General features: G+C 47.6%; 1 long non-coding RNA gene across 1 annotated transcript in view; it reads right to left on the bottom strand.

Moving 5' to 3' along the window:
- Positions 1-274: 274 nt before the first annotated feature.
- Positions 275-10,540, bottom strand: part of LOC105738286 — a 58,035-nt gene continuing 47,769 nt past the window's right edge. The window contains exon 3 of the long non-coding RNA XR_001114069.1: positions 275-465. This is a non-coding gene — a long non-coding RNA (uncharacterized LOC105738286). The remainder of the gene's footprint in view (positions 466-10,540) is intronic.

The following is a 10,540-nucleotide window of genomic DNA, read 5'->3' as shown; positions in this document are numbered from 1 at the left end:
AATCAAATTCCCAGCTCCTGGAACAGGCCCATTCCTTCCTAAGATCTCTTTTCTTCCGGGACCATCTCTGTGCCCAGTAACACAGACTTGGTAGAAAGCAGAGAGGGACCATAGTAAATGCAAATGTTTTTGTTTTACACAATACCTGTTCTTAGAGAAATAGAGGATACCACAGATGAGCTGAGAGAAAAGGAAAACCTCCTGAATCCCAACCCTTAGACACTGATGCGTACATTTCCAATATTTACACCAAATGGGATCTTAATGCGTCTTGTATTCTGCAAGTTCTTTTTGAACTTTATTATAATGGACAGCTTTCCACATCAGTTAATATTCTCGTACAGTGCTGAAACGACAAGCACTGTTCAGCCATTGCAGAAAGTTGTCTAACAATTTCCCAATTCAGGAGGCCTCCCTCACCCACTTTTGCTTCCCTTGTGTCAGTTATCCACGATCAACTGAGCTCTGGAAATAGATGAGTACAGTACAATAAGATATTTTGAAAGAGAGAGAGACCATATTCACATAACTTTTATTATAATAGATTGCTATAATTGTTATAACAGTAAATTGTTATAATAACAGTAGATTGTTATGATTTTCCTATTTTATTATTAATGTTGTCAATCTCTTATCGTGCCTGCCTAATTTATAAATTAAACTTTATCATAGGTATGAGCATATAGGAAAAGACAGCGCATTTAGGGTTTGATTCTATCTGAGGTTTCAGGCATCCACTGCAGGTCTTGGAACATATCCCCTGCAGATAAGGGGATAAGTTGATATTTGTGATAATTTAGAAAGTGGCTTTGGATACCCTCATAACTAAGGTTCACATCGTCATTTGCAGGAAAAAGCCAACATCGCACAGCCCTCAGTACCAGGTAGGAAAGACAGAAGGGGTTTGCGGGAAGAGAAGGGAAGAGCGGCGAGAAGAGGGGCTGGTGGAATTTGCTTCCAGGTGGTAGAAGATGCGGAAATTCGCTGCTTGTTAAAACAAGAGAGGACATGGAGGGCTCTGATCTCAAGGGCACGGGCAGAGATTTCTGCCAGCCCGGGGGATGTCGGCTGCAAGTTCCCTCTATCATGCGGGGCCAGAGAGGCCCCTGGATGCTTCTGCTTCCCCCAGTCCAGCGTCAACTCCACTGAGCCTTGCCAGCTTCTCTGTGTATGCCTGACCCCAGCTGGGCCGCAGGGCCTTGAGGACAAGGACCACATTGGAATCATTTCTCTATTGCCCAAGTGCCTTGCGTAGGGCTGGGCACAGAGTCACTGACAGTGAATGAGCACGTGAGACAATGAATGAGTGAGTGATTCTTGTAGAATTTGGAGAGGGCTCAGTCAGGTGCACAAGCAGAAGTAATGGGAGGCTATTTTCCCACCCTGTCGTTAGAGAGTCAGAGGAATTGATGAGACATTGACTTGATTCCTTCTCAGCTGCTGGTTTATTCTGCATGTCCAACAAATTACTGAACCTCTCTGCCATCCAGTTTCCTTATGGGTAAACTGGGGACGATAGGAGGTGGTGCTGGGGCCGATGAAGATAAGAAGGGTGGCATTTTACTGTATGTGATTATACCCAAAATGGAAAAGGGAGGGTGAAAGCTCTGAGCCAGGCACCTGGCATCAACAGGATATTGATTGTTAGAAAATCCATGCATTCTTAAGGGGACCCAGGATTTGTTTTAATCAAATATGGCAAGACTCAAAGAAGTGACTATCATGAATGAAAAAGTTTTATCTCACGGATCCCTAGAAATGAGAGGCACAGCACTCCGTGCAAGTCACCAGGGTCAGTCAGGAGGCAGAGGGGGCAGAAACACGTGGGCAAGAGCCTTTGCTGTGGTTTCCATGGGAAGGAATGGGCAAGGCAGCATAGCTACCCTGGGTTGTCTAGGGGCATAGAGGGGAACCGTGGCCCTGACTGACAGCTCAACAGAGGAGGTGGTTGGGGTGTGGGATCTGGACTGGTTGGTTTACATCTGAAAGTCACACTCCTAGGAGTGGTTTCCAATCTATAGAAATTGGCTAGCCCTGGGAAGGGGCAGTCTCTGTAAGGTCTTCAAGGTCCCAGATGTGAAAGCATCAGAATACAGAAAATAAAAGACGTGGTTTATATACTATGAGGCCCAATGCAATAACAGGGCTCTGAGATCAGCTGAATTCAAATCCCTGTTTCATTGCTTTTGCGTTGGTGGCTTTTCATTTTTTAATTTTCATTTTTTGAAATAAGGTCTCACTCTGTCACCCAGGATGGGGTGCAGTGGTGTGATCACAACTCACTGCAGCCTCAATTTCCCAAGCTCAAGCAATCCTTCCACCTCAGCCTCTCATGTAGCTGGTGCGTGCCATCATGCTTGGCTAATTTTTTCAATTTTTGTAGAGATGGGAGTCTCACTTTGTTGCCCAGGCTGATCTTGAACTCCTGGGCTCAAGCAATCCTCCCATCTCAGTCTCCCAAAGTGCTGGGATTACAGGCATGAACCACCATGCCCAGCCTTGTTATGTGGCTTTTAGCAAGTCACTTAGCCATTCTGAGTCCCTGTGCCATCAGCTGTAAAATAAGGACTACAGCAGCTACCTCTAGTGGTGTGTCAAGGGTGGTCAGCCAGGCCTCTGCCTGGGACATGGCTCATAAGGGCAGGAAAACATCACTGGCATAAATCAGAAATCCAGCTCCAGTTAGCGCAGGTCTCCACTCACGATAGCTTACAGAGTTGGCCAAATGGGATCTTGAACCCCAGTCCTGCCAGTGTGGACACTGCCTGGAGTGGAAATTAAACCACGCCATTCTCTGGATGACCCGCCTCAGCCATAGATTTCTGCGCCAGGCTCCGCAAGCTGTATCCACTTGGCTCCAGCCATCAAGAGGGAATGTGAAGTTGCAAATCACAGCCAGCTGAGATTCAGAAACAGAATGAGGTATTATGTAGGGCTGTTGACCCCAGATGAGGGCTTTATTTTATTATCTACATTTTAGACTCTTTAATATATGCCTCCCAAGATGCTGTCTGGCTTGGAAAATCAACTATAATAAATGCACATAATAAATCTCTTATTTTGAGCACAGAGAGGCATGCAAATTTTATGAATAAAAATAAGTTCCTCTCTGCATCCCACCAAATAAGCATTCCACAAGTATTTAAAGACAATCTGTTGAAAGGATGCCAGCTAGCCCACCTCCCAGAGCAACTAGCCTGTCTCAGTTGGGCCTCCCCTGCTCACAGGGTGAAATGAAAGGGTGTTCTGGAAGGTGTCGTCATCTGCTTCCTTCCCTGTCATCTCATGGGTCCCAGCCATTCCCAACCCTGGGCAAATCCATCCACTGACACTGTGCCTGGAGAAATCACACAAGGGCATAGGACCTCCTTCTCCCTTGTCCTGAACTAGACCCCTGAACTAGGCCGTCCCTGGGGTTCCTGGCCTCCTGTCTCACTCTCTCCTTCATCAGACACTCTGCAAATCTCCACCATAGGAGAAGGAGAGGAAAAGACCCTGTGTGTCCATCAAGGGGAAACTAGAGGGGGATGCAATGCCCTGGCCTGTAAGTGACAGATTTCACCACTTCACAGCAACATGATGGATCTTAAGACCTCACACAAGGCTGAGAAGGAAGAAAGAAGGAAGGAAGGAGAAGGAAGAAAGAACAGGAGGAAAGAAAGAAGAAAGGGAGAAATCGAGATATGGGACCCAATACATCCTACAAAAAATATATATATCCATACAAATAGCAGCACATATTTTATAATTGAAATACATGTCAAATGTATTTCATATGCATGTCAAAACTGTAGAATGGTTGACTATGGGAGGAACGGAGCTGGGGTATGGGGCTAAGAGGGAAGAAATCAGTGAAAATAAAGGCTTTCTCCCACTAGATGGGGATGAGGTCAGGAAATAAGGCTATGATCACCACAACCCTCTGCATATGAGGCTCATAAGAAAGAAAACAAGGAAAAACTAAACACACACGCACACACACACACAGAGGCAAATCCTACTCTAAAATGACCGTTTTTTTTTGTTATTCCAATGAGCCATGCTTGCTCCATGCCTGGCTTTGGACATGCAATTCCCTCTGCATGAAATGCTATTCCCCACCCTTTCAGCCACTCAACTTTGCCCATCCTTCAGCTGTCTCCATTTCCTGTCCTTCCCCCACCTGCCCCACCAGGTCCAGGTGGCTGTACCTGTTGTATTAGTCAGCTCAGGCTGCTCTAACAGAACACTACAGACCAGGTAGCTTAAAGAACAGGACTTTCTTTTCTCACAGTTCGGCAGGCTGGAAGTCCAGGATAAAGGTGCAACAGGGTTGGTTCCTGGTAAGGCCTCTCTACCTGGCTTATAGACGGCCACCTTCTTGCTGTGTCCTCACACAGTCTTTCCTGTGTGGATGCTCGAGGGGAGAGGGCTCTGGTGTCTCTTCCTCTCCTCTCGAGGACACCAACTGTACCAGACTGGGGCCCCACTCTGATAGTCTCATTTCACCTTAATCGCCTCCCTAAAGGCCGTATCTCCAATGACAATCACACTCTGAAGTATGGGGTTTAGGGCTTCCACATGTGAATGTGGGTGAGGGGACACAATTTAGCCCCCAACACCCCTCCTGCCCGTGTTTGCTTTCCTTCAACAGTTTCTCACGCACCTGCATGTATCCGAGGCTATCCTCTGAGCACACCCATGTCAGGACTCACTCACCTTCCATGGTCATCCTCGCCTGCTCAAACACACCTTTGCTCCCTCCTCCTGGCTGCAAAAACCACAGGCCTGCATGATATTTCAGTTGGCAAATTCAAAGGTCCCTCTCAGCCCACGCCCCTGGGACTTCCCCATGAGAGCCTGCCTTGCCTGGCTCTCGGGCTTTGCCCTCTCCTCTCCTCTCTCTGCCTTTCGCCCCAGCAGTGGCTTCTTGCTGCTACCACATGCCAGCCTGGCTCCCCCGGACCCACTCCCATTCCTCTCTGCATGGTTCCTGGGGGGTCTCTCCACACCATGACCCCCTCTTCCCTGGTTCACTGGCCATGTGGATGCCACAGGCCCCTCCAGCTCTGTACACCATGAATGAATTCATCTCTTTCCCCCACAAGCCTATTCTCTGTCTGGCCCCACCACTGGTGACACTAGAGACCTGGGCATCCTCTGTGACTCCTCCGTCAATCCCTCCATTGGACCAACCACCAAATGCTGTCCTCCCATCCTGCTGCTTGTCTCAGCTCCCTGCAGGATGGGGATTGCTTTGCTGTGCAGGGACACCGAGATGTGGGAAGCAGAGGCTGGACTCAAGAGTCCTGCGGGAGGCAGATTTCGAGACAAGCAAGTGAAGGCGGTTGGATAGATGGAGAGGAGGTTGTTCAACTGGTCTTCTCATGGCTCCATCCCCACCAAGAAACAGAGACTCTCAAACTGTGTAATTGAGATGACTTTAATACAAAGACTACTCACCAAGTTGTGAACGAGGTTTGGGTAACCAGCAAGAGACAGTGCAGAACCCAGGGGCTAAGGGCAGGGGGTGGTGTCACTGCTCCTAGGCCTGCTGGGGAATGAGCGGGTGGTCACTGGAACGGAGACAGAAGCACAAGATGGCAGCAACGGGCCAGAGCAGTGGGGCTGTAGCAGACAGAAGCAGCCAGTCCTAAGCAACCTCATGTGTTCATGTATGTATGTATGTAGGCATGTATGTATTATTATTATTAGACGGAGTTTTGCTCTTGTTGCCCAGGCTGGAGGGCAATGACGTGATCTCAGCTCACCGCAACCTCCACCTCCCGAGTTCAAGTGACTCTCCTGCCTCAGCCTCCCAAGTAGTTGGGATTATAGGCATGTGCCACCATGCCCAGCTAATTTTGTATTTTTAATAGAGATGGGGTTTCTCCATGTTGGTCAGGCTGGTCTCAAACTCCCGACCTCAGGTGATCCACCCACCTCGGCCTCCCAAAGTGTTGGGATTACCGGCCTGAGCCACTGCGCCTGGCCATATTATTATTATTTAGGTATGATAAGGCCAGCAGATTGCGAGAGGACTGACACTGAAAAGATCATTTGTCCCTTAGAGTTCCCAATAAGAAAGGGCCCACCATGCTATGAAGAGCCACAGGGGAAACACCTGGGTGGGTCTGGAGACAGGGAGGGGAGACACGGTAGGCAAGAGCCTCCATTGAGGTTTTGATGGGAAGGAACGAAAGAGGCAGGGCAGGCAGGCTTGGGATTGCTGGTTTGAATAATTTTAGCTGATCTGGGACACAGAGTTGCTGCCCTGTGTTGTCTGGTTTCCAGCCCTGAGATGATTAGGGCAGGTGGAGTGTGACAGCCCCATAGGGGAGGAGGTGGAGGGTGTGGGCTCTGGATCAGTTGGTTGTCGTTTGAAAAGCACACTCGAGTGAATTGTTGACCATTTCTAGATTGTCCAGCCCTGGGAGGGGCAGTCCCTCCAGGATTAGCAAGGCCTCAGAGGTCAAGGAATCTGAATACAGAACACAAAAGACATGGTGCATACACCACACAGAGAGGGAGTTAGGGGTACCAATACCCATTCCCACTCTTCTCCCGCCCTCAGATCTCCTGCTGATGTCGCCCCTTGGCCAAACCCAACAGGAATCTGGAGGGTGAGGAAGATGGCTGGGACAGTCAGGGAGGGGAGTGGCTCTGAAGAGGGACTGGACTCAGCAGCCGCTAAACTAAACTCCTGTGCAGACAAGATTCTTTATTCCTTTTGAAATCTTCCCAATACATGCTAGTTGAATGGAGATGCAATCAGCCTGGGGAGATACAACAGGGCTTGCAGAAGGAAACACATCCTGAGCTGGGTTTTGAGGGATGAATAGGCATTTTCCAGGGAATGCTAGACACATAAATGGAAGAGCATAAGCAAAGGGATGGAGATTAACACAATATGTTTGGCAAGCTGCAAGCTTTGCAACAGTTCTGGATTGTGAAATTTCTGGGGAGGAGGCTGGCACAGAGCAGATTCCCTGGGAGTGTCTCTGCCCTCGGTCATTTCATTCTCTTCTCTGGGCCTCTCTGCAAAGCAATGTGTTCATCGGTGTAAAGTGCTTCCAAGGGGGCTGGTACAGAGGGAAATGCTTGGTAAATGGTGGTGATTATCACAATGATTATTAGCATGCCTAATAATATCACCTCCCCTACTTTCCCAGCCTCTGGGGTGCCTCAAATAGGACAACATATTAGAAGTTCTTTGCAAAACAAAGGACCAACAGAACTGAAGGCAGAAACAAGGCCACAGGGCTCAGGGAACCATCTCCTGTAGGCAATAGTCTGGTTTCAGGGCAGGGGAGCCAGCCTAGAAGTCAGGCCCAATGGCTCCGGCACTCTGAGACAGGGACGATGGCTGGCCTGTTTGGGATTCCCTAGCCTCATCGATCAACTGATCCAGGGGATGAGGGAGAATTCCAGGGTCCATTTTCCATCTGTGATCAGCCTTGACTCCAAGCCCACACTCCACACCCAGTTTTCTGGAAGAGGGAGAAATAGCCCTCGGGGGCCGAAGAATATAATACCCTTGGATGCCCCAGCTGTGTGAGACCGTCTGAGAGGCCTTTATCACTGCACACAGCGGCTGCCAAAGTCAGACCTAACTCCTTCCCAGGAAATTCTTGGCTCTGCTTGTGAGCAGCCCGTCTGGTGGAATTAATTTCAGCCTATATGATGCTAACGCCATGCAAACAGAGACATATAAAACAGTCCTCCCAAGGCTTTGCATGGCAATAAAGACTGAACCGTGCTTAATTTATGCACATTGCAAGGCTACCCTCTGCAGGAAGCATAAAGCCATCCCTTGTGAGGGCTGGAACAGTAAGGGGCTCCTCTTGCCCCTGGGCCTCATGGAGGGAGCTCGTTCCCTCTTCCCAGGCTCCTTCCGTCTTTCTGCGTGGATTGTGGATTTCCAGACTTGGGCTCTGGCCTTTATCAGTGAGACAGCCATGGTGTAGGGGACCTACAAGGGCTGTAGAACTGGAGGTGGAACTATGTCCTTGGTTCCATGCAAACCACTGAGGAAGGGACACTCGGAAGGTGATCAGCATCCTGGAGTTACAGGTCTATCACCTGCTAATGCTAGAAAGAGATTTGAGATCATCCAATACAGACCCAGGCGAGTTCAGAGATTTAAAATGGAGCAACCAAAGTTACACAACACACTCATGGAAGGATCTGGACTTTGACATCAGAGTAGAGGTGGGGCAAGTTCAAAAGTTTGGAGTTGGAGAGTCCTGGGTTAGAACCCAGGCTCTGCCGGGTCCTTGCTTTCTGACTTCAAGCAAGTTATTTCTACTCTCTGTGATTTCCTTTCCTTGTTCATAAAGTAAGTGCACCATGGGAATTCTGGGAGAATTAAAGGAGATAGTGTTTGGTCAGCATAACCACATGCCCAGCATATGGTAAACAACCAGTAATAGTAACTATTGTTATTATGGCTTCTGAGTAAATGCATATTTTAGTGTGGGTTTCTTTCAAGCCGAGACAGGGATTTAGGTATAAACAGTGATATGTTTTCGATCTGTGTCCCCACCAAAATTTCATGTCAAATTCTAATCCCTAAAGTTGGAAGTGGGGCCCAGTGGGAGGTGATTGGATCATGCGGGTGGTCCTTCATGAATGGTTTAGCACCATCCCCTTGGTGCTATTCTTATGATAGTGAGTATCACAGTATCTGGTTGTTTAAAAGTGGGTAGCACCTCCCCCCTCTCTCTCTTGCTCCTGCTCCTGCCATGTGAGGTGCCTTGCTCCCCTTTTGCCTTCCAGCATGATTGTAAGCTTTCTGAGACCTCCCCAGAATCTGAGCAGATGCAGAGTCATGCTTCCTGTACAGCCCATGGAACTGTGAGCCAATTAAACATTTTTCCTTGTAAATGACTGTCTCAGGTATTTCTTTATAGCAGTGTGAGAATGGACTTAAACACGTGGCTTATTAAGGAAGATGATCCCAGGAAGCAGGAGTAAGGGAACAAGGCGAGTGAGACAGGAAAGCAGGAAAAGAAACCAGTGTGAGGGTTTGCTATTGTCTTAGTACATTCATGCTGCTATAACAAAATACTATAAACTGGGTGGCTTATAAACAACAGATATTTATCTCTTACAGTTCTGGACACTGGCAAGTCCAAGACCAAAGCACTGCAGATTTGGTGTCTCGAGAAGCCTGCTTTATAGTTTCCAGATGAGGCCTTCTTGTGGTTTCTAGATGAGGCCTTCTTATGGTTTCTAGATGGGGCCTTCTTGCTGCATCTTCACATTGTGGAATGGGCAGGGGAGATCTGTGGGCCTCATTTGTCCCAGTCATGAGGTCTCCACCCCCATGACCTAATCATCTCCCAGAGACCCTACCCTCCAATACTATAATATTGGTGATTAGCTTTCAACACATGAATTTGGAAAGATACAAACATTCAGATCATAACAGTTACCACGAATGCTGCTGTGGACAATGGGAGCTCAATTCTGCTGGTGGACTTTATAGAGAAATTTATAAAACTATCAAGGATATGAAAAATACCTAAATAAATGAAGTGATGGAGCATGGAAGAACCAGAGTGGTATTATATTGGTTTTTTTGTTTTTGTTTTTGTTTTTGAGATGGAGTCTTGCTCTTGTCACCCAGGCTGGAGTGCAATGTTGGGATCTTGGCTCACTGCAACCCCTGCCTCCTGAATTTAAGCAATTCTCCTGCTTCAGCCTCCCAGGTAGCTGGAATTACAAGCGGATGACACCATGCCCGGCTAATTTTTGTATTTTTACTAGAGACGGGGTTTCGCCATGTTGGCCAGGCTGGTCTTGAACTCCTGACCTCAAGTGATCCGCCCACCTCAGCCTCTCAAAGTGCTGGGATTACAGGCATGAGCCACTGTGCCCAGCTGGTGTTATATTGTTAAAAGCAAAACCGTGGACAAGTTAAATTTAAAAGAGTTTAATTGAACGAAGAATGATTTGCAAATCAGGCAAACTTCCGAACCACAGTAGGCTCAGAGACTCCGGTGCAGCCACGTGATGGAAGAACATTTATGGTCAGAAAAAGGAAATTGATCTACAGAAAATAGAATTGAGGCACAGAAACAGCTAGATTGGTTATAGCTCAGCATTTGCCTTATTTGAACAGTTTGAACAGTTGGCTGTCTTTAATTCGCCCAAACACAGTGATTGGCACAAGAGTAGGTTAGTCTGTTTATACATCCAATTCAGTTGCAGTTTATTATGTACAGATAAACCTTTAGACTGAACTGAAAATATATAAGGAGGCAGCTTTAGGCTAAACTTGTTATAACAATATTAGTTAAGGTCTGGCCAGGGAAAGAGAAACCATTCTGGGAACTCTAAGGATGAAGAGATATGATACAGAATTGGAGGTTTTCATAGTCTTTGGAAAGCTGAGGGAGCAAAACCCAGGAAGGGCACGGTCAGGAATTCTGAGGGTTCTGGGATCACAGGGCAGATGCTGGAGCCCAGTATGAGTGCTTCTCAAAAGGATGCTCAAAGTTGTGGTCAAAATTCCATGTCTGTGCTTTGCCATACACACAGAGTCCCAGAGAGAAGA

The sequence above is a fragment of the Nomascus leucogenys genome, chromosome 20 (assembly GCF_006542625.1).
Source record: "Nomascus leucogenys isolate Asia chromosome 20, Asia_NLE_v1, whole genome shotgun sequence".
Classification (NCBI taxonomy): domain Eukaryota; kingdom Metazoa; phylum Chordata; class Mammalia; order Primates; family Hylobatidae; genus Nomascus; species Nomascus leucogenys.
The sequence above is the reverse complement of the archived record's forward strand: the minus strand, read 5'-3'. Positions and strand labels throughout refer to the sequence as shown.